Source organism: Achroia grisella, unplaced genomic scaffold (assembly GCF_030625045.1).
Source record: "Achroia grisella isolate CSIRO2021 unplaced genomic scaffold, CSIRO_AGI_Agris_v1 utg327, whole genome shotgun sequence".
Taxonomy (NCBI): domain Eukaryota; kingdom Metazoa; phylum Arthropoda; class Insecta; order Lepidoptera; family Pyralidae; genus Achroia; species Achroia grisella.
In genome coordinates, this window is record NW_026712799.1 from 2,417,964 (window position 1) to 2,443,786 (window position 25,823).

Genomic DNA, 25,823 nt, shown 5'->3' on the forward strand with positions numbered 1-25,823 from the left:
GTACATTATTACATTCTGTCGTATACCTACAATATATATAGGTGGCGCCAGGTGTGACGTCACAAACTGAAACCATTACACCTGCGTTTTTACACGGAATTGAAAATGAGTGAAGAGGATATTAAATTTAGAGACTATTAAGACTAAACATATAATAAAAATATAACTCATTGTTGTCTGTACATGACATTTATTTTATTTTTTATTTATTTAAGAAAAAACTATTATTGGGAACATTATATAAACCAAAACAATATAGTCTCAAGTCAAGCAGAGCTCGTATATACATTTTTTTTAAATATATACCTAATAAACATAGAAAACGTCCAACCGATACAAAAATGTCATACTCATGAATAAATGTTTGTATTGTGCGAAGAATTGAACCCGTGACCTTCGGAAATAAGGCGGTGTACTAAACCACCACTAGACCACCAAGGCCGTCTGTTTATACGAAGATATATATACATACGATATAGTCTTCCGTATCAAAAATGCAGATGAAGTCGCGAGTAGAACTAGTATAAATCAGTCTTAACGTCAGCTATTAATATTATATTTTTACCTGCATCGCATTACATAAAGATGATAATAAGAAAAATGTAAAAATGGAAATGTGTAACTTCTGTTTCAATTCATAGCTTTGATATTTCAAATCAAGATGACGTTCCTTTATTCCTACAACGATCAAGCTAAAAGGAAAACAACTTGGATTGTTGTCATTTCTTGGATGGGTGACCGCACAAAATACTTTGAATGTTTTCGTATATTTATTTCGTTGAGAAATGAAAACATTGGTTATTCGTATTAGATCCATGTAACAATAAATATTTGCAAGAGTATTTTATCTTAATAATTTTTTAGTTAATCAATATAGGCGAGGATTTAAAATGTAATATGAAGTAGTTATAATAATTGAATTTAGTAAACGTTTATATGTATATGTGTGCAATAATGTAATGGTTGGTAATAAATATTTTCTATCTTTCACATTTAACTAAGTCACATTTTTTAGCGTTCATTTGTTCGTTCGTTCGTTTAAATTTTATCATGGCTTGGACTAGTGGATACTACTAGTAGTGATTTCTATAAACTAAAAATCCTACGGTATTTCTCCTTATGCGGTTCTATGTGAACGTACTCACTTGAACAAGTAAACAGTAATGAGTAGAGCCATCGTGAAGGCACTTGGAGTAAGATATAATAGAAATAATATAATATGATATCTACTGCGATTCTCACATTCTAAAAATAAACAAAGAAAGGAAAATCATCTGCGAACTAAAATACACGCATTAAACAGTTTGAGAAACATATCTGATGCGAATTACGGAAGTCACATCAAGCAGGAATAAAAAACTAAATCATAAAATGATTTGGTTCTTTTTACTTACATTTAATTTACTAAAGAAATACTACATTTTACTCACTATGAATGAAAAATATGTGACACCGTTCGATGCTAAAACGAATGTACCTTAGAAGTCGCAATCCATAGTTGCCACAACAACATAGTCAGCGTTTTATAGATTTAATATGAAATTAACAATATTCCAATTAAAGATGTATATATACTACATTTAAATAGTGATTTCACCGCTTTCATTCCTCGGAGCGTGTAGGTTCTGTTCTCTTCAGCAGTTTTGATTATGACTGTCCACATATGTAACCAAGTTACACATGCAGTGCACAGGTACATACGTACCTGCAAGATAATGTATATACAAATACATGTATACAATTTATATATTATTATAATGCGAGTACGAAATCGTCTACAGGGAGTACTATATTTACGTTTTCAGCGCAATTGATCTGCCAAATATTATATTTATATAATATATCGCAGGAATAATATACAATAAAGAGCAAATATTATATTTTGCGTATAAAAAATAAATTTTGTATTCTCAACCACATTTTTAGTTTCTTACATTGAACGTCTGGAGATGTTTGAATTTGTATATTTTCTACATTCGTGAAGATTTCATTTATAAAATAAATGTAGTTCTGAATCTGAAAGATCAGCAATAAATATGCCTTTGCTGTTTCTGCCATAAATAAGGCAATATCTTAACGTAAATACAAAATGTTGAAATAATATTAATTTAGGAACCGAAATAACTGAACAAATACGGCTCTTTCATTTCTTTATAATGGAGTCTCAGTACCAAACGTATGGTGTCATCACCATAATTCATCTGATGATAAAATCTATTATAGTGATCATAAACGTTGCTAGCATAATAATTATAAAATATAAAAATTAATAAATAAAATATATAAAAATGAATAAATTCTGATTAAAAATAAAAGTAGTAGTTGATAACCATCTGAATAACTTCAAATTTTAAATTAAATAAACGCATTATATTTGTAAATAATATACATATTTTTGTTAAGATGCAATCCTGTGACTCTGTACTTCCCACAGTTTGACTGGGAGAGATGCTATGGGATTAAACCCACCTTTTGTATATTTTATTGCTCAATAAAGTAATTTTAAAAAATATAATTGATTCATTCGTTACAGGCAGCCATACAGATACATTAAACTGAAATCACCATCGTTGTATGAGGGGTTAAAAAGTAATAAGTGATATAAAAATTAAATTACTATTGTCTTTAAATTAATACGCGGTCTAAATTATTAAATTTTAGGGTTTATAAATAACGAAGTTCTGATCTAACTAATATGTAAGTACAACCGAATTTAGAATATCCAACTCTTTTTTAAAACTAGTTAGAAACTGAGTAACGTATGTATATAAATAAAAATATTGTATTAAAGATACAATACCTTTTTCTATGTTTTTTTCTATTTGCATCTTTATGAAAACGCATGTAAGATAACAATTTATTTTCTCATCTCCAAAGTAAATACCATCTCTCAGATCTATGATAATAATCAATCCTAAAGGGGAAGGAACAGCCTCGTGCTTGTGTAATTTATCGGGGGAATTCTTACCATTGATCCAATGCCTACATGAAAGTAATAATATCCTCACCTCTATAAGTACATATGGGATAAACAAAGATATCTATTGTTCACGTTGTAATAAATAATAATAACTCAGTATAAACTAGAATAATTCACACAGCTCTATCTAGTTCTAAACTAATTAGAGATAGTATATTATAGTATGGTCACTAAACAAAGTATAAAAATATTTAAATACATTATTTTTAAATAGATGCATGATATACATAGAAAACACTAAGACCAATACAAACAGTCATACTCATGAATACAAATGTTTGTATCTTGCTAGAACGAAAGCCGCGACCATTAAGTAAGGTATATAGTGTGCTAAACTGTTAGGCCACCCTACCTTAAGTAAAAGTACTAACTTAAGGTACTAACCTTGTGTTAGTAAAATTCTGTTTGTCCTTTTGGAGACGTTTTACTACACTACACAGTACAAACATACAAAATAACACGATACAACGATCTTAAGAAAGAAATTGTACAATGGCGAACTTATCCCAATTGTGCATTTGTTCTAGAGTGCGTTGGTTGCTCTATCCCTCATACTTCAGCCAAATAGCTTGCATTCCTATACTCTATAAGAAGTAAGATTATCAAAAATTTGTTGTTATATAAGGTACGGACATAATTTAGTTATATATTGCCAGAGATGTATTTTGTACAATGATTATATGCGTATTTTAGTATAATCTATTTTTTCTACCAAACATTTCGCCTGTATGATAAATTCTGCTTTCAAAATAGACAGATATTGCAGCGCATCGTAATATTCTAGGTAAGGTGAATCCAATACGAAAAATTCACAAGCGCAAAAGTGCACTGGGTAAAATAGCTCAGAGGAGATACGAATGTCAACATCATAGTTCACATATATGAGTCACATATCGACAGATCTCGGTATTCTATATAAAATTAACGATTTTAAATAAATTTACAATCGCTATTTTTAATAAAATAGTGTATATATACACAAATATATATTAGTATCATATATATATAAATTTCCGTGAAATATATAATGGAAGGTAAGGCTAATAATGAAAAATATGTATAAGCGGCCATAATAGAATTTTGAATTTGAATAGAAACTAATGACTTTGTATATTGCGCATTTTTATTGAATTAATACTCTTTACTAAAATCTATAAAAAACACAACTAGACTTCTATGAAATCATTTTCTACTATAATTTTAATCAAACGCAACCTAACTCTGCCTTACATGTCGATAAAGGCATTTGGGATTTTGTTCAAATATACATGAGGATTATGTATAAAATAAAGCCATACTTTTACGAAGTGCAATGTCTTCGTTGCTCTCACCATAATGGATTGGGGGTAACCTAATAAGAGGAAGAAAATATAGGCTTATCAATATAACACCTTTGTAAACAATCTCGGCTTCTGTTTATTGAGCTGAGTTCGTTCTCCTTACCATTGTAGCGTTAGGAAAATATTGTACGAAAGTTATTTTCAAGTTCAATGATCACAGACATGTGTTATTTTTATCTTTTATCTCTTGAGGTGGATTAATGTTATTTCTGCAAAGAGTTATATTATATAGTTAATTATATACGTAGTTATTAATATACCTTTGGTAATAAATTACTATTTATATTTAGAGCTTAGTTTTGTATTGTATGATGAGACAGTAATTATCGAGATAGAGTTAGTAAAATTTTGATTGTTTTTTTGAAGAGGCTCTACAGTATAAACATATAAAATGTCAGGATACAACGATCTTAAGAAAGAAATAGTACAATGGCGAACTTATCTCAATTGATCGATTTCATCCAGAGTGCGTTAGTTCCTCTATTCCTCCTACTTCAGTCAATTAACTTGCATTGTGAATTGCGTTTCGATCAAGTGAGATATGGACACTGCCTTATTTTACTCTTCTACCTTATTAGAAACAATATAAAGCTACAGGTCGCTAAATTACAAAGTATAGAGTAATAATGCGGAAAACGTTATGTCCGTGTTGTTTCATATATATAAGCGACAGTGACCACTTACTATCAGATGTACCGTCATCTTGTTTGCTGTACCTTTATAAAAAGATCTGCGTTTTTTTATCAGATATATGTTCAAAATTCTTTGATGTGTGTTAGGCGTTCTTTCTAATTCCGATTGAAAATGTGTCAATACAAAAGTGAAGTTATCTTTATTATATAGAAAATATCATTGAAAAATGGTAGAGAAAAATATTTTACACGACACAATTATTTGCAGATGATAATAATGATGATAGTATCATTGACCTTCTTTGATGATCTTATGATTTCGAGCGAAAGTAATATACTAAGCATTTTTTACGTTACACGTGTTATTCTTGATAACGGATGCGAGACCAAATCATTGTAATCTCTTACATGTACTTCTCAAAGTACTATCAGAGAATTTCGCCTATAGAGAGTTAGGGTAATAGCTTCGATTGAGGGCGGTCTATCGATGGGCCATCATGTAAACGCCGTCTATTACCTTAGGGTTGCCACTATTGTGAATTGTTTAATATATAAAATAATAAAATAATATATCATGACAAATAAAATTTTGTTTTAAACTTTCATATAAATTAATGATTAGCGTCACTTATTTAAGTAAAAAATTAAAGCTATATAAATATTTCAATTATCCTAATGCTATAAATAATACATTATTTTAAATTAGTTTAATAATAATATATATATAATATAAATTTAATGTTCAAATATAATGAATTTCTACATTAAGACTTATTTCATTGTAAGGAGTACAATGAGAAAAAGGACGTATAAAGGTGGGAAGAGAATGGGTATTATTCTAGATTAATTATAGTCTTTTACTAGGCTATAGATGACATTTAAGTTTCAATTTTCAAGATTAAATTGGAAGCTTTTAGAGACCGTAACCGTTCATACCGTTTTACCACATTCCAGTTAAACAAATCTAATAAACATGTTGTAGGTGATACAAAGTGCTCCGGTTTTAAGTTGTATAATGTATCTAATTTAAATAGATAACTTTTATCAGATGTCTTAGTAGCCATAACACATGCTCTGCCTAAAAATAATGAATAAAATATTTTTCTTTCTTTCTTTCTTTTCTTAGCTTAGGACTATGTAGTGCTGTGTGAGTTGTCCTGAGATGTTATTATTATTTACTTTGTATTATATTTATATAAATAAAACTAAAACGGCTACTATTGTAAGTAAATAATATTCAGTTATTCTTAACGTTTACTCAATGATGGCAACCCTTATTAGGGTAATCGACCCTGATTTCTGGACAAAGGGTGCTTACACGCGTGTCAGACAGTACCTATTGACGCCTGTACTATTTGATCAGGTACGGGAAAACATTGAGTAGTATATGACATAATACTATATATAAGTACATGTACATAAGTATATCAGGAAAGCAATATCTATTTAATTAAAAGGGAAGTGAATGTACTCGCCTTTGCAACGCAATACGGCTGTGAGTGTACAAAGCTTCGAGTTATTACAAACTACAAGAGTTATTGCGTTGAGTATAATTCTACTACTCTTAAGTAGAATTTAAACGTATAATATGAAATTTAGTAGATTGACAATTATATACATAATTCTATAATCTTCATATAATATAAGTCCATCATTTATAACAATTTTAGTGGGAAATAAAGCAAGTAAATGGACAAATCGAATTTCAATGTTAATTACGGAATACAATTACCTAGATATTCCAATCCATCCATTGCCTATCCCATTATTTGTGGTCGGCGCAGTATGTCATCTTCTTTCATTGATCTCTATCAGCTGTTATATCTGAGTATATACTCCTTCATGTGTATATTCAGATATAACAGCTGATAGAGAGTATACACTATTCATATCATCTTTCACACAATCCATCCATCTCTTTGGTCGTTCAATCTAAGTTGCACTTCAATTTATGTAAAATGTTCATAATTGAGTATTCTTATATAAAAACTCATATGAAAGTAATTAAAATCAGTCAATAAAAAAACAAACAATTCTGAAATCATTCTTAGTTGGTATGAAAGAGATATCGCAGAGATTTCCTAAGATCGAGTTGCATGATATATTATTCATTCAGAATGGCAAACAATGATGTTGTAATGTCCGTAGTACTCTTTACGTATATATAGGTGACGGTTACCACTTAAAATAATCCTGACTAATTTATACTTTTTATTTAATTTTGTTAGAGTCGAAATTTTGTGTTTACTTTGTTATTAGAGAATAGTTTTGAACTTAAATGCTATCGTCGTAGTTGTTTTTTATTGTATTAATTTAGTAATATATAAAGGCTATGATAGAATAGAAAAGAGGGTAGACACACTGACTCCTCTGAATTATAGACCGTTTTGTCTCGGTTAATACCTTTTAATTTTATTATAATCTGCAATTGTAATAGTTTTTTTTGCTACAAACAAAGATGATGATGCTTATTATTATTATATACATAAATAGTTTTATATTATAGTATTAGGGCCATTTTTATACTTAATTCGATTAGGTACCGCAATAAAAAATCTTTACAACATGTAATAATGATGTATTTGAAATAAATATCGCAATCTAAACTCTCAGAACCTTGGCGCAACAAAAGGACACACTTTGTATTTGCGTTGTGGTAAAATGCGTTTTACGACAATTTTATTACAGCCGTAACTCATTACGTCGGCATGTGCTCGAACAATACTCTGTGAGTCGTGATATCCCAGCAGTTTGTGATATAAAGCACCTTATAATTTTAAAGACAATACCTTTTGTTTACTTCCTTATCTTAAAACGGTGCTCCCACGAAACAGACTGTTTGTGAATTTAATGAGTGATGATCATCATCACTTATCGAATGCGAATCATCGCATTACATAGATTTAAATATTTGTTGATGCATTCTGACCATAAATTATTATAATTTTTAATTGAGTTTTTTGTTCAAGGTACCTTAAAACAATGTCCACAAAATCGATATTTTTGTAAATTAAGAGTGATATCGTAGCATAGAGTATGTACACTCGTAAAATTCGACGATAGTTTAAATTAATTTTTAAGTTTGTACTGTGTTGTACTTTGTTTGTAGTCTATTATATCTTTCCAAACATATACTTATAGCATATTTTACTACGATTCAAAGTTATTGATTCTGCGATAAATAAATCTAGAAAGAAGCATAATAAAATGGCGTCTTACAAAAATAATCGGTTTATTTTCCTACATAAGTAGATTTGTCCAGACTTTCGTCCTCTTGTGATCGTAAGTTCTAAACTTAGAATCACTAAGGGTATACGAAAACCAATTGATGGTATTTCAGGCATATATTTGAATAGTATTAGAGATATAAAGAACTATCAGTCAAATTTACGTGTCTAGACTTTATTAAGCTTCTATTTACTGACGCGTGTACTTTGATACTTAATGTCTGGTACTATTGGTTTCAATAGAAACAGAGAGATGTTACAAATAATCCGTTTATTGAAAGCTCAAGAAGTCACACATTCGGAAACCATATTATACTTCGCTTTGAACGTATTTCTTTTTTGTTTTCATTCGGATATAAAGTAAATATTATGGTTAAAAGGTAAAACATTTCTTACTCATACATTATTCGATATTTTGTTTATTGAAAGCAAAGTGAAAATATTTTCATATCGTTCTGATCGGGGAAAATTTTACGGAGTAAAAATTGAAATTATGTATGTATAATATATATACACAAAGCGGAATTGAGATGGTTTTTTTTCAATGTTTGCAACATCTTTTGACGGTTTACCTCGCGAAGGCGCACGATCAACCGATGCGATATTATCGTATGATGTTTTCATACATACATACGATGTGAATAAAATGTTATCGTTAAACAGCTGTTAATCGCGTAATATATTCGTTCGTTTACGATTTATTAATTCGATGTCCTTTTGCTTTGATCATTTGTAAAGTTAGAAAAATAGTGAAAATACGAATCGTTTTCTGTTACATACCTACATCTTGTATCTTTCTCTTTACCACATAGTTATAAATTATATCGTACTGCATTTTTATGCGGTTTTCACTATCATTATATTGAAAGTTGAACCTCTTTGTTTGTAACTTTACAAACAAAAAGAGTTATAGTCCTATTTTTTTAAATATTCTTATTTTGTTTTTTCTTTGTATCTGATCTGTTAACAATATACAGAAATAAATTACTTTCATTTATCCATTTAATTTCATTTTCTCTTATTAAATCCGTAATTATATTACATGCATATAGTTATAGATACATCCTCTGTCGCTAATATTGTATGTCCTTGTAATGCTGGGTGGCTCATTTTTTTCTCACATTTTTGTTATATAGGTACAGCGACCATTTAATATCTATGTAGGTATATGTCTGTACGTAAAACATAACATACAGGTATTGGCAATGAACAAACGGACACAATTGCAAACATTTGGGGTTTGTTTCGATTAATTGTGTTGGCGGCGAACGTAATTTATTGAGACAAAGTGTTAAACTAGTTACATATATACTTAGTCAATTTGTACAACAGATGAACATAATTAATTGAATTGCTTCGAATTTGTTTCTGTACTTGTAATTGTATTTGGAATATAATGTGTAAGCACTTATTTATTACTCTAGTATTTAGATGCGGTGACTGAAATACATATCTGGAGTATACCTTTGTATGAATGTGACACGTGGACATTTACTCAAAAAGAAAGGGACAAACTGGAAGCTTTTGTAATGTAGTGCTGGCGAAGGATGGAAAGATAAAGTAAATATTACTTCTTTATTATAAAGGGTAAAAATGATAGATCACTTGATACGGCACGATGAATTTATGAAAGACATTATTAAGGGAAAGATAGCAGGAAAGAGGGGGAGAGGAAGACCAAGGCAAATCTACATCAAGCAAATTAAAGACAGAAATGGAGTCGTGACGGATCAAGGTTTAAAGAGTATGTTGGAAGATCGTGAAAAGTGGCAAGAGTTTCACCAACAAGCGCATTTAAGAGCGCTTAGGTTATGAATGAATGAATGACTGAAATATTTAGACGGGATAGACATCTTCGTAATAGTCTACCTCAGTAACAATATTTTTATCACTCTACTAAAGATATTTTTTAACAGCCTGTCTGTTTCACTCTTGTATTTTATCTTTAGTTGTAATTCGTACCCGTTATTGATACTAAATCTTAAATATGTATATTTTTATTTTTCTACAAAGAAGTAAAAAATATATTTCATAAAGTCCCTTTTTATATTCAGAAGAAGAAATATCATAGATCAAAGAATAAAAAACATTTCGCATACACAAGAATGTTATTGTACTACAGCTACGTGTAATAATTTTGCGTTGTTTTAAGAAGCAACTTTAATTTTGTACGAATATAAAAACTTATAGGTACAATTGTTATGTATAACGCATAATAGAAAGTTTAAACTGTAATTTTCTCTGTAGAATAAATATTTCTTCAGAGATATTATATTAAACTAAATGTAAACAATGCTATATATTTACCATATCTAAAGAGATAAACATTTTATTTATTTTAATAGTTCACGGGTCATTCCTTTTGTGTAATAGTTTTAGGAAACACGAAAAGATTTTCAATTTTATTTTTCCTTCTCGTGTCACGTGGCAAAGGTCTGGCGTTAGTACTCATCTATTTTGTTTGTCTACATTAGGTACGTGATTTTTTTATGTAATTTTAATACTAAACAAGCTAACGTTGCTGAAACTATATAAGTGTACAGTACTAAGATACCAAGTTTGCATGTGATGCCCCTTCTGCTACTCATGCGTTGCTAATCTGAAGGACAAAGATGTGACCTTTCCTGTAATTTCACTGTCTAATCCCACCTTCGAAATACAGCTTTACAAAGCACGCTGCTTGACGGCTAAGACATGTAGCTAGGTAACGCATGAAAAACTACAAAGTCAACAAACGTAGTACTATAGTTACTCGACAGTTCTGAAACTCAAATAAAGAACTCGATTAAATGTCTAAAATGATAATTCAACGTAATTCAGATTTCATGCCGATTCAATTTTCTCCCAAGTAGCTTAGGACATTTAACATAAAATAACATCTCTTTTCCGTTTGTAAATTATTACTTACTCACACAGCGTCCTTGAATACGTGAGTGCTGGAAGTCTCTCAACATTTGCATTTAGTTGACACCACGATTTCGTCCTTTCTAAGTACGGTTCGTGGGATAAACGGTTGTCACTTGACCGTCCCTTTCATAAAGTTCATAATTCCCTGGTCTGTAATAGTATTTAAAAAAAAAGTGTTTAATCCTTATATATATAGGATAATAATATAATATGGATTTATTAAATGTAATTTTTTCCAACAAGAACAACAATGGCTGATTTGTAAGCGGTGACCGTTGCCTATATAGATAACCAGCGCTTAAGATATCACGTTGTCATGTGGCATTAGTGTCACATATCGTATCATGACTTCTGTAATTTACTACCTTATAGCATACAATCAAATCGTAACCAACAACCAAAACATAGCTTACTAAGCAAGCTGCTTGGGAGCTGAAATATGTGAGACTGAGATACTTACGCAGACGAATTTTCACACTCTACCTCAGGCAATATAGTGGAGTTCTGAAAATATATTTTTAACTTTTTAAACATTAAACAAGTGACCACGCCGTTTATATAATGCTATAAATAATTTTCTACTTACCAATTTACTTTTTGCTGGATTATTTTCAATTTAGTTGCCTTCAGTTTCGTATTATTTTGATAATTTAAATTGATTCTAGAGACCTAATAATTGGTTTATTAATTCCCTTAAGATTTGTAGATACCTACTATAGAAGTAATTGAAGAAAATGTTATAAATATCTTTAAAATATATAAAAATCTTTATTGAAATAAACTTCATAAAAGCACTTTTGAATAATATTTTTTTTATTCTACCACACAATAGCACAGCGGACTCAGCATGACAATAAGTATGAAATTTGCCTATTACTCTTACAATGAAATGTTGTTCAACTTTACATTTAAAAATCTTTTTTATTTCAATTGCTATTGCCTGTAGCTGTCCTTTACAGCTTTATCGGACAAAAATGAGGGCACTCCAAACACGCGGAAGGACACATGGAGCGACCAAGGCGAACTCCTGCCTGAAGGATACAACTTCAGTAAAATTTATTTAGAATATATACTACCAAATGACACCTTTTCACAAGAGTTATATAATAAATATGTATATTACGAGGAGAAAGAAGAATTGTTAGTAATGTTTATTGCAAGCAATGTACTATGTTAGGCTGATCTCCATGTGGTTCTCCTTGGAAACTATCGCTAAATTCCTGGTGAATTTGTCACAATGGGAAAACTGAAGTAACCTTATGTTTATATCCTACACTGATCCCCCGCCAGGTAAACCGTTAAAGCAGGCGGGTGGACCATTCCATTATCAACCATTAAAAAATAATAAAAATATAGATACGTGAGTTGATACTAATAAATCAGTATAATATATTTTTGAAGTTTGCTATATACGCATTGATGTTCTGTTGGTACTAAATAAATATAACTACTAGAATTTGACAGCACAAACAGAACTGTGTCAAAATAAAATGTGGTACATTTATTCTTAGTTGAAACTATATATAAACAGGGAATAGAAAGAATTCCAGTTTTGTGTCTAAAAAAATACCGAGTGCCGATCTTTAAATAGAGATCCCGGTTAAAGACACGCATAGATATTGCTTTCAGTTATTGAAATACCAACGTGTTCGTATTATGTTCATTAAATTTTTATTATCAACTCGTGCCCGTGGAATCTCCCGTAATATTACTTGGGGAATTAAAATCGAAGTGTAGGTGTGCAAGAAATTGTGATGTTATTAAAGTATTAAACGGTAATTACAGTTTCTTTACTTTACAATAGCCGTTATTCGCGACATTGTTATTTATTAAAGAAAAGATAACCTATGTCAGTTCTCGTAACATAATTTATCTTCAGGTTAAAATATATTTTTTTTATCTCAGGACAGTTTTCACAGAGCCATCTAGATCCAAGTCTAAGTAGAGCTTATTTTATAGGTATTGGACAATTGATATAATTACATTTAAAATAGAGAACTCCCAGAACAAAAACTCTTACTCATGAATACAATGTTTGTATCGTGCGAGAAAATAAACCCGCGTCTATCGGAAGTAAGGCACACCACCTAAACCACTACACCACCGGAATGTAGACACGTATCGAGTTCGACAAAACGTCGACCGGTAATAAGCTTCTGTCTACCCCATTACGGATTTTTTGTCTTGATTTCTTTGTCTACTGAGACTGATTTATATTTGATGAAAAAGGCTGAATAGTTATCATTTCATTAGATACGTCATCAATCAAAGTCATCCATTATGATCGCCTTAGTCTGGGTGACAAAATTCCGTTATCATTATTAGGCATTGGAAAATTGTAGGCACATTATTCTTTCACGGTCAACAATCCATCAGGTAGAAGAGTAATCAGTTTTATTAAAGGAAAGGCCAAGCAATGAAAAATATGGTAAGATTTTAATATTGCAATTAATTTTCATGAGATATATGATTTGTAGATATAACGGTTTGTTTTATGTTCATCAGTTCAAAAAGCAGTCATTTCAAATCCTTTAAGTAAAAGCAGTTAACTCAATAACTGTTTTTACTTAAAGGATTTGTAATGACTGCTTTTGTGTGAAAATATTGGATACAAATCCATAATGTTTTAGTTATCAACAGTAAATAATAGTATCCTCAGAGTTGGCAACAAAAGATGGTACTAGAGACGTCATATGCATAGACGTGATATTCGTAGTGCTCTTCATTGTACAAGAAGCTGTTGCCACCTACTACCAGATAAATCATAAGCTCGCCATTCCAATTACATTAAAATCAGGCATGCATGATTTAGTTTTTAGTATTTGATAAAAACCTAGTACTGGTTACAGGCAACTGTGATCACTTTCCAACAATCGAGCTATTAGATTGTTTTCTATTTCATTATAATAAAAAAATATTTCATTATTGCCTTAATTTTATTTGCCGTTCATTAAATTGCATAATAAAGCATGTAATCAAATGATGGTATCCTTTTAATGTATGTAATGATTGCTACACATAACACCGTTAATGATAGCCCCCTCAAGGCTGCGTCAAGGATCTTTGACGCTTACACGTAGAAATGTCATGCGTAATGGCATTTGGTTGATTAAACTTGGAATGAAGTGAAAATTGTACTCAAGATATCTTGTTGTAGAGATATAGATGCTCAAAGAAGGTACTTTTAACATTATTCTTGGCCGTATTTATAGCCGAAAGAATGTTTAAAAAACTATGTATCTTGCTGACTAGGCGAATTTTGTACCACTTAACAAAAAATAAAATGTAGGTATTATCTTTTTGCGGATATAAATTTTGGATTATGTTAACGTTATATGTTATACAATGAACAAAACAACTACAAAAACATGAGTGCTTTTTGAAAAGAAGTCCATACTGTTGTATGACTTCTTTTAATTCTTTTTTGTTTCTTGTTTGAAACAAAAAAGAATTAGACTTTCGCCACTTAAATACTGTAGGGATGACTTATTGACTGACAAGTCTGGAACAATTTGGAATGATCGAGAGATTTGTCATTGATAGTTATCATATATACTCGATAATATTGTTTATATAAAATTACATTCGTGAATTGTAATTAAATAATTTAAGTTAATAAAAAATATATATTAGGTGAATTTATGCCAAACTTTAATAGTTACTCAACTGGAATAGTTATATTACATCGGGCACGTTATATACTAATAAATGATGTAACTAGCCTGACTTTGTTTTGTATATAGTCTAATAAACATTAGTTACTTCACAACTGTTAAAGATTATTATGAATAAAACTTTTCAAATCCTACAAAGTATCTTTATAATTTTTTATATCTTCCTCGTATACATATCAACAATGACGCATCGTTTTGATGAATTCCTCATCTTGCAGTTCAAAATACAATGTTTGAAGATGTGGTAAACAGATTACATTTAAAGTAAATGTTTGCGTTATTGTCAGTTCGGTTTAATTATGTGGATTACAGGACGATCAGTTAACATACCTTGTGGATGATTTTAATGTTTTTTTTAGTTCTAAGTTTAATTTTAAGTTCTAAAATAAATTAATTGAAATAGTTTAGAAGATTAGACATATTATTGCGCACGCAAATATACATTATGGGTGACCCACAATCACAGTACTTAGTAACATAATGTTATGCAAGAAAGTTGTAAGGTAGCTGAATTTGAGACAGTACGGTGAAGCAGAAATCTCACAGAAAATTTCATGCTGTCACATTTAAACAAAATAAATAAATATATAAAATGTCCTTTGCTTATTAAATTTTCTTAATGTAATAAAGGATTTCGTCTACTAAGATATCTCTATGACATAACTTTTCTTTGTGTATCTGAACCTACATGATAATCACAAGTAATAAGTATAAATATAAATTACACACCTATATTTATTTACATAATCCTATAGAAAATTAACGGAATGGTAAATAAGCAGCCAATATAATTTAAAACAACAAAGATTCATATTTTCAATATTATGTAAATATTTATTTCCAAAAAGACTCCAATTCCAAAAAGATTTAATTTTTATTCGCATTCCCACGCATTGCTTTTATGAATCCATAAAAGTATACGAGAAGAAATAACATAAATCAAATAAGAAAAATAATTATTACTGCTTGATAAATACCAAGAACTGGATAAATATAGAAAAAGTCACGAAAATTCTATTCTACATATCTCTTTCTGTTATCACAGAACCAGTTATCTTTCTTTTCCATAAATTACGGAGATTCACATAAAACTTTTTCTTATTATTTGATTACTAAGTACGCAAGAAAAATTATTGTGCTGGATTCGTGACTTTCCTTCTTTGTTGTCTGATTCTTACGTATATATGTATGTATATGCCTTCACTAAACCTATATTTACAGAAACAAACACCAGTATACCTATGATATACAAATAAATCAAATTGAAATGGCTGTAAATCTAAACTCATAACTTTTTATTAAAAGCATATGAATAAGTACATTATATGAAAATTAATTTTAAAAAAAATTGTCGGTCAGTATTTGTTTTTGTTAATCTCTGAAACGGATGGACTGATTTTGACGGAACTTTCACTCGCTGATGACTAATGTTATAACGGGTAACTTCGGCTACTTTCATTTCAGAAATATTATTTATTTTATTTCAACGCAGACAAGATGCAGGTAACAGTTATCAGGTCTATTTAAATTAAAATGTAACTGCTCGCTGTCTATACATGGAAGATATATAAGAGACACTATTATTGAAAGGCTTTAACAACCTAACAGAATCCAAAATAATAATTGTTAGATTTTTGTCCATCTATTTGTGAGCTCTAATCTCAAAAATAGTTTGTGGCTTTCCCTAAATTATTACGATAAACTTCACTTAAATTCATATCCGTTAAAATTTATATAAATAGGAAGGCATAAATAAAGAAGAATGAAGGAAATATCTATTACCGAAATAGGTTAGATATTTTCAGTAGCACGATTGAAATTATGAATGACTCCATTATCCAGATTTATGACTATAAAACGATACTATGGTCCATTACGGATGTTTGCTGGAAACGACAAAAATATTGATATAGAATTTATAACATAATCGACGGCTTCCGTGGTCTAGCGGTTAAGCACACCGCCTTACTCCAGATGGTCGCGGGTTCGATTTCTTACACGGTACAAACATTTTGTATTCATATGCGTATGCAATGGTATTTCATAGTTTGTATTGGTCTGGGTGTTTTCTACGTATAATATGTAAAAAAAAATATCTATGTATTTGTATTAGTTATCTAGTACTCATAATATAAGTTGGGACTATATGGTGCTGTGTGAATTGTCCTTAGATTATTATTATTATTATAGTAAGTCTACCCCTGTACTATATTTGACTAAGGTAGACTTTGTAAGAAGTCGTTAGATTGGGTACCTTAATCTTACATATTTCAGCCGCTAAGCAGCTTGCTTTGTACGCTTTGTGTTCATGAGTCACATGATAACTTGTTGTTCGTATGTCATTTAATAGGCGACGGTTACTATTTGTCATGAGTTGGGCCGTCATTATTGCTGTTTTCCATTCGAAAAAAAAAACTAATATTGTAAAAAAGAGTAAGTTAATTTCGTAAAATGAAGGCTAATTCAAAACCTCGTTTGCTAATGCTAATGTAGGTTTTAAAGAAATTCCTTTGAACGTTTAAGAATTTTATATAAAAAGGAATAGCGGGTGTTCTTAATTCGTCTATAATAACAACCACAAAGCAGTTTCTTGTAGGTTATATTTCGTATATATAATTACGGTGCAGATCAAAATCACAACATTTTTATTAATGTAGGTCTATTACAGACTCTTATGATATGTCAAATTTACCGGTAGTTCTGATAGCTTTCGGTCTAAGAAGAACTGACAAGAAACTCAGCTATTTATAAATAGAGTTAAACAACTTTTAATAATTTTATGGTAAATAAAGGTATTTATCTCTCTCGACACAAATTGCTCTTATTCTTTTCAAATGTACATGATTGTAAAAAAACACATTAATTTTTAAATTCAATTGGGGAGAATGTAGTGACGACTGGCTAATGCTATTTATTTTTGACAAAAGGTTAAAGATTAAATTGTTTATTTAATCTATTATTACAACAGACCGACGGACACGTGACATCTTAGGCCTTCGGAATGGCAACTCACGAGATCCACATGATGATGATGATGTCCAGGGCACTCTTTAAACATATAGATGGACTGTAAGGTTTTTTGTCATTTTAGATACATAAAAGTAAATAGGCTTCCTTATACCACCGTCAATAATGGTTACGCAAACAAATTTGCTAGTAGAAGACTGTAAAAATAAATTTTCATCTCATATATCAAATAATAATAACTCTAATGTTATGCCCAATAAAGTGCGTATTAATTCAAGCAGGCGTATAAACAGTAATATATCTTCACGAAAATGAACCGTTAGAAAGAAGTATAAAGTAGTAATAATGCAGGGTCTAATACTCAAGAGTCCTCAACGGGAGGTATAAATAACATTAAACTTGACACTGAGGACTTCTAATGTGGATAATGCTCTTATTGTTCTACTTAGTTCAAGTTAGGGATGTGATATACCTACTATATACTCGTAAAAAAAGTCTTGTTAATTAATCGAATTTAAGAAAAAAAATATTCGAGTATGTATAGATGGCTTGTCAGTGTAGTTGTTTATTTAGATCACGTATATATTTTATAAGTATTAGTATTACTTTTTCAATTGTAAGTATTGATTTTACCTGTAAACACTTATTACTTCTAGATCAGAGGTCGTATAAAAAAAATTGTAGGAAGGAGAAATTTTTAGGAAGGAAAATATTTTATTCTGTAATGATTATATTTTCACATCTAGAGAAAGGGCTGGTGTTCGGGATTTTTATCGCACTAAAAACTGTATCTACCAACCACGAATACCCACAGTCGGAATCATAGAGTCGTGATAGAAATCTACCGACATATATACATATATTTTCACATCACTAGTTCAAGTTAGAGTTGGGTTGTGTTAAGAAGGGCAGGGAGTTTATGTGTCATCGTAAGTAGGGGCCCTACTTATGTTGGGACCGTGGTCTCGTCTTAATAATCCGGAAACGAGATAAGTAATGGTGTAAAATAGCCGCTCCACGAATGTTGTTGAAAAAGTAAGTAAATAAATCTGGTATGGTATACTTTTGTGAATTTTCCTTTTCTAAAGAATAAAGAAATTGGTTTTAATTTAGAGATGGACTACATTTTATAAATAATTGTAAAAAGATGTTGAAATTAAATTTTTATAGTTACAATGTCGTTCATAAATTACAAATTCTCCACAAACTCATCAGAGAGTTTTATCACGGTCTAGTCCAGAATATAATATGAAAATAACAAAGCTGAAAGCCAAATTGATGGCAAATGGTGACTGTCATCGTCAATCACATGCTTGCCTCTGATACATGGGTTGTCATTCCATTGGGTTAAGATGCCGTGTCTTTACCTTATCCTTCAATCGAAACAGATCTTACAAAGCTTGGCGATAGAAATAGGTGAGACTGAGGTACCCACGCAGTCGATGTCCTACAAAGTATACCAACGTAAATAATGTATATAATAATAAAGTATTAAAAGGGAATTACATGTAAAAAACTTGGACTGAATCAGCTTGATGTTGATATGTACCACGGTATATTTTCATTGTATAGTAGAAAATAAGATTAATAATAAGATACGATGGGACTAGATATATCATATTGTCATAAAAAAGTCCCTTAATAAATCTAAGATTAAAAACAATTGTAGACATATATAATTAGAACTACGTGACAATAGATTAATGCTCAGTGTCAAGGGTGATTACGTGGTTTACGATAAGTACCACGTGTGGTTTCAGTGTCATTTTGATTAGGGATAAAAGTAAAGTTCACACCTACATGTAATAAAATGGCCGTAAAGTAACGATCGATCCAAGTATCAGATGTTGACTAAATTTAGAAATTAATCATGCAGCATAAAAATTTTGCAGACCTTAACAAATTGTAAAATTAGAAAGGTTGGGTCCGCTTTTTTTTAATAATTTAATTCTTGTGGATATTGTTAAGTGAATAAAAATGTAAGTATATTATTTTATAAATGGTATTTTATTATAATATTTACATACACATATTAAAACATTAAATGTAAATTAAATACCTATACATATACTTATCTATAGTTTTTCTAATATATATTAATATATTTAATTCTGATTATTTGGTAGGTTGTGTTTACATTGATCTTAAAAAGGAGAATGCACTACCTGCCGAGGATTTCTTTAGAGACTACACGAAGGGTAGACTACGAGAAGGGTACATTACAGTTTCATAATGGTAAGCTACTCGCTCATGACACCCTTGGTTTTTTAGGCGTCCATAGGCTACGATAACCATTTACCATAAAATAGGTCTTAGACTTGATTGCCACCGATGATATATATAGAGTTGAAAGTATGTTAGCATTAAAAAAACTGCTCTAATTTGGCAAATTCATATAAAAAGACTTCAAAAATGTTAATATAAAGTTTATTTGAATAGAAAAAATACTTATTTTGTATTCTATTTATTGTACATCAAATAACTAGACTACTGATTAATAAGTGTATTGGTTCAGTAGATATGTTTTACAAGATACAACCTTTGATGTTAAACTTTGAATTGTTTTTCTACATCGTATGTACATTAATGTACAATGATAAAGTATTTATTGAAGTCTAAATTTTACAAACATATTATAATATTTGTAACTTACAATGTATGCATTATAATGTAAATATCATGTACATAAACTAAAAGCCATAATCTTTAGTATATGTATGTATATAGTTGCTGAGTATCATTCGTTTGTTTGGTACATTTTATACGTAATTTATATCTCCTTACATGGTTCATTGGCTAATTACCAAATCACATTCCATTCCGTCATATCCAGAATAAATACGGAGCTAGACCTAATTGATGTATTTTATGGATTACGTATAAGTGCTTGCTTTTATCGCGGTCTTTCATAGTAACTGGGCTCTTTATTAAAAGGTTTATGACAAAACTAAGGGCAACTGTAAGATGTTACAGCCTCTGAAATTGATCACTTCCAATAGTAATGAAGTGTCGAGGTCAGCTCTGCTGGAAGTTATGATATGAAATCATTTTATTGATTCTATATGAAAACTAGTGCGTGTATTTTATACTAGTAGTATTATACCTTTGTAATTTACTACCCTTTAAGTATACCGCAATAGAGGTCATTTTCCCTTGGAGTTTCACCGATACCTAAAATATCTTTTTGTATAAACAATACAATAATGTCTCGGACTTTATTTAAAGATTGTGTCCTGTAAAAGTAACATAAATTAGCTTCACAATAAAAATATCTCAATTATGTTATTTTGCTTTCATTACTTATATATTCATCACTATGCAATTCTTATAGTATAATTATATATTTATAAAGAAACAGTTTTATAACGATACTTCTTTAGTTCATATCTATATTGTAAAGAATTCTTTATAAAGCACTATGTCAAAACATACATTAACTATTTATAGGTCTACTTTACCGTTTATCTCACACTTGACCGCGATATTATATTTTTTTAGGCCGAATAGTATAATGTCCAGCAATGGTTACATCCTTGATTTTCATCAGTTTTTATTACTTTTATGTGAGATTCGGTAGATTAAATTTCAAAAGATCTCACTACTAAGTAAACATGTTTTGGTTGCCAAAAAAAGTTCCAAGACTAAATTATATTTTCTTTTCATGTCCTGTCAATAAGCTATTGTGATTAGTGAAAATATTTGCAACGTTTTACATGTAGTAGAGCGGAAAAATACGGTATCATATCTCATAGAAATATTTATTTTATTTATCTGACCAATGAAATCTTAGTATGTCATATTATTATAGCCAATTTAAATTAATTTAAACTAGAATTGTGAGCAGATGAAACCAAACATACAATTAGAAAAATGGTAATATCGGTATGGATTTTATCCCGGAGAAAAATCATAAGGCGTGATTATTACACATTTACTAGAAGTAGATTGTAAAAAGTATAGGTACGTCAGATCTGCCGTTGTAAACTGTTTTTCTGTTATTGGGTTCGGCGTATTAAACTGTAAAATTACAGGATTAGCGTCATAATATCTTAGTCCTCTGTAATGGTCCATAGATGGTGGTGTTGAGATATGATAACGTGATTATTGTAGTGCTGGTCATGTATATATGCGACTGTTATAAGGTAATTGTAATATTTTTTGTGATTCTGAAATGCATTATTAAAAAAATTATATAACATAGAGTCTGCAATGTTGAATATCTTATAGTGAAAACTAATCCATAAGAATGTTGAACAATGTCTGTTTATTTCAGGATTTATTGGACAGTAAGGTTACGTATGTAATGTGAGGCTCAGTCAAACGTGTTCCCTACACTGAGCTGTTTATTCATTATTCAATTGCGTGAAACGAGCTGTGTTAACGGTGTATACAGATAATAAACCTAATTATGAAACAAAAAAGACCAGTGAATCACAGCCGTTCTTGTTTATAATTAACGTTTGGTAATTTGTTTGGAGCAGTTTATTTGAAGATTTTGAGAAGTCTGTGCGTTGGTATTTTGGGGAAGGATTATGAGAAATTTAGGAATTTCTAGGAGGTTTTTGGAGCGGTGTGGATATGACTATTTTGAAGGCGATGTGCTACAATATTGGCAGCTGTGGTCTTCTAAGTCCATCTTAATTTATCATATGTAGTGGTTTCAAAAAGGTTACTAAGCCATCAAAACTATATGGTAGCCGGTTTGTTCAGACTGGTTTATTGTTGTTTGGGTTAGCGCAATAAATGTTTTGCCAGAAATATCCCATGATTATTATGACAGTATTGTGAGTTATAAAAATATATTATGGCTTCACGACCGCTATCCCAGATGGGATAGTTAGGGGTACTGTCAGCCTTTAACATCTTGGCAAACGTAATACTTGATATTATCATTCGCTGGATGCATGTATGGACAGGATGCGAATCAATCGCCGACAACTCTCGTAAACAATAAGTTTATGAAATATTAAACTTTATTATAAACTAGCTGCACCCGCGACTTCGTCCGCGAGGAAATTAACTTTATTTTTCTAAAATAAACGTAGCCTAAGTAACTCCTAATTACATCAGCTACCTGCCAAGTCTCGTCAAAATCGGCCATTTCTGAGATTAGCCGGAATAAACAGAGAGACAGGCAAAAATTGTAAAAAGTGTTATTTTGTGTATGTACCGTATTTATATTCATATACATGTAGCAAAAAACGGTTATTTCAATATTACAAGCAGATACTCTAATTTTATTTATATGTATAGATTATGTCCTAAAACATAATCTGTAAGTGTAAGATAGGGATAATAATAACATAATTATCAACTATATTGGACTATAGGAGCAGTTTATAATAATTTTGTGGATTTTTCTCACTCTCGCGCGATATTCGTAAAGCACTTAAGCTAATGGATAACTAGATATAGAGAAGATAAATCTTTTTTCGGGAACTCATTTTTACAAAAGCTACATTTGGTACAGAAATTAATCATCTTTTTATATTTTTTACTACATCAAAATTTCTTAAATATATGTTTAGAACAGACTCATTTTTTATGAAATAGCTTGGAATGTAAGTGCTTATAATTTATTGAAGTGCTAACCGTTGCCTGCATTAGTCACTTATTAGGTATATCCCGCGGCGCTGCTTGTATAAAATACAAAGGATATATATGTATATATATATATATATATATATATATATCATTTTCCTGTATAAGCAAATTATAGAAACATACAATATCGTAGAATTATATATCGTAATTAATTTTACTAAAGAAAAATTTATGAAATCACATTAAATCAAAAAGTACTCACAACAAGATGTATCTTTTATTTATTACTGAATATCTCCGTATATCAAAAGCATCATTATCATCGTATCAAACAAGTGTAGGGTTCTAACTCCTACACTGTCCGTGAGTTTGAACCCTGTTTTATATTCTTTGTTACTTTTAGAACCTTCATTAATTTCAGATACACTTTTAAAATATCACAGATTCTTTATTTTCTGACGAAATATATCCATAAGTTCATAAGTTCACAAAAATAACAACAGTTGATAAACCGCTTCAGACGTCCCCATCTGGGATTACAGCCAAATTCATTATTTTCATTTTTTTTCCCGTGCCGCCATAACGACAACGTTCCCTTACAAATTGGCCAAAAGGCTAGCAATCATTTCTAAAGAGAATATCAATTAATTTCGAGCCCGAGATTTATTTATTTGGGGCTTAACATTCTTTCCTGTAAAATATATTGCTTTCAATGAAAATTCTTTGAGGAAACAGATTTACGCGTGATCCAAAACGCTTAATTTTCGCATTAAATTGATTTGGAAGTGTCAAATTGTATGTACTCGTATTTTGTATAAAAAATGTGTTTATATTATGTATCAATGGTTGTTAGAAGCTATATTTCTATTCTAAAGTAGAGGGAGCTTGCGATTCGTTGACATGTCCATTTGTAAACGTAAAGACATACTGTAAGTGCTAAGCAGACACTACAGTACTACTATTGCTATATATACTCGTTAAACAAAGCTCATGTGTGTATTGTTGATTTATTATATGTAGATTTATGTATATGCATGAGCAATTATAAATAAATAAATAAACGCTACCTATTAATGAAATCAAACATAAAACATATACTGTTTATCACGTATTGAAAATTAATAATAACAAATTAATTTACCGCTTTATATTTCAAACAATTCTTTAGTCTATATGTTGACCCACTGTGACAATTTCATTCTACAGTTGTAGTAGTAGTTTAAAAAACAGACTGGACAGATCACCAGACAGTTTTCTATTTGACTCGTCACGATTTTACATGATTTCATGATGTATTTGTATAAATATGTAAACCAAAGGATAAAATAAATATTTTTACACATACTGACTAAAAAACATAAATATTAGAGCAAAACATGTATATCTTTTATTATTTATATATTATTTTTCAAATCAAGTATATATTAAGTATAGTAACGTTTTCCTCTCATTTTTATAAATACTTTACCGAAATTTATTTATCATACTATAATATTTTACTATTCATTATGTTCTTTATTTTCTCCATAGATTACAATTATACACATTATATAATAGATTATTTATGATTTTTGTTATTTTTTTATATGTTCCCGATAGTTCGACGCTATTCGACATTAAGTATCTAATAAAACTAATCACGGTAAATAACCCATAATTTATTATTTATTAGTTCACGAATTGTATCACACATTCACCGTTGCTTGTATTTTTTCTGCTTGCTGAATTGAAAGTGCAAATACATACTTATCAAATATTTGCATTACAAACATCCTGATTCCTCTAGGGTTGCTTGTGTGCGCGTGACGATCCAATGGGAAAGTAGTACTCTAATGTAACTTTTCACTTCCGAACGCATTTGGCAAACAAGGTTTTCTATTTCCCGGATATTTGTATGGTTATATATGTGTTGTTGAATGTTTATATGATAATAGCAAGCAGGTTATTCTGTGTATTAATTAAATACTCATTTGTACCAGTACTTTTAGTGTTATTACTTACAGACTACTAGTAACTCTATGTACCTATGTATATATATCGATAAGAACCATTCCCATACCCATGGTATTGATTCTGAAATCGACACTACTATTACTGTATATTATTTGATATTTATATATATTATATGTTATATATATTGTGTGTATAAGAATATTCGTATACATATGTATATTTAATCAGATTTAATGTCTATTTTCTTTTACATTGTTGATTTTGATAATGTACTACCCACGTGAATCTCTGTTTGCTCTATTGTATTGGGAGAAAATACCTCAAGGTGTTAAGTCCACCATGGACTGGTGTATTGAAGTTTTAATAAATAAATAATATTATTGAATAAGGTTCCACAAATTATAAATAACCACATATGCGAATTGCAAATAAAAAATGTAAATATTCCACTCATATAATACAGTGCAGTATAAATAGAAACATGTAAGCCTGCATTATTGAACTCATCATGTGGAAGTCCTTAAAATTCTTCACAGTTTACAGAACAAGCCGGCTGTTGTTTTCTTTGCGAATTACAAAGAGAAAATTTAACTGAAAAC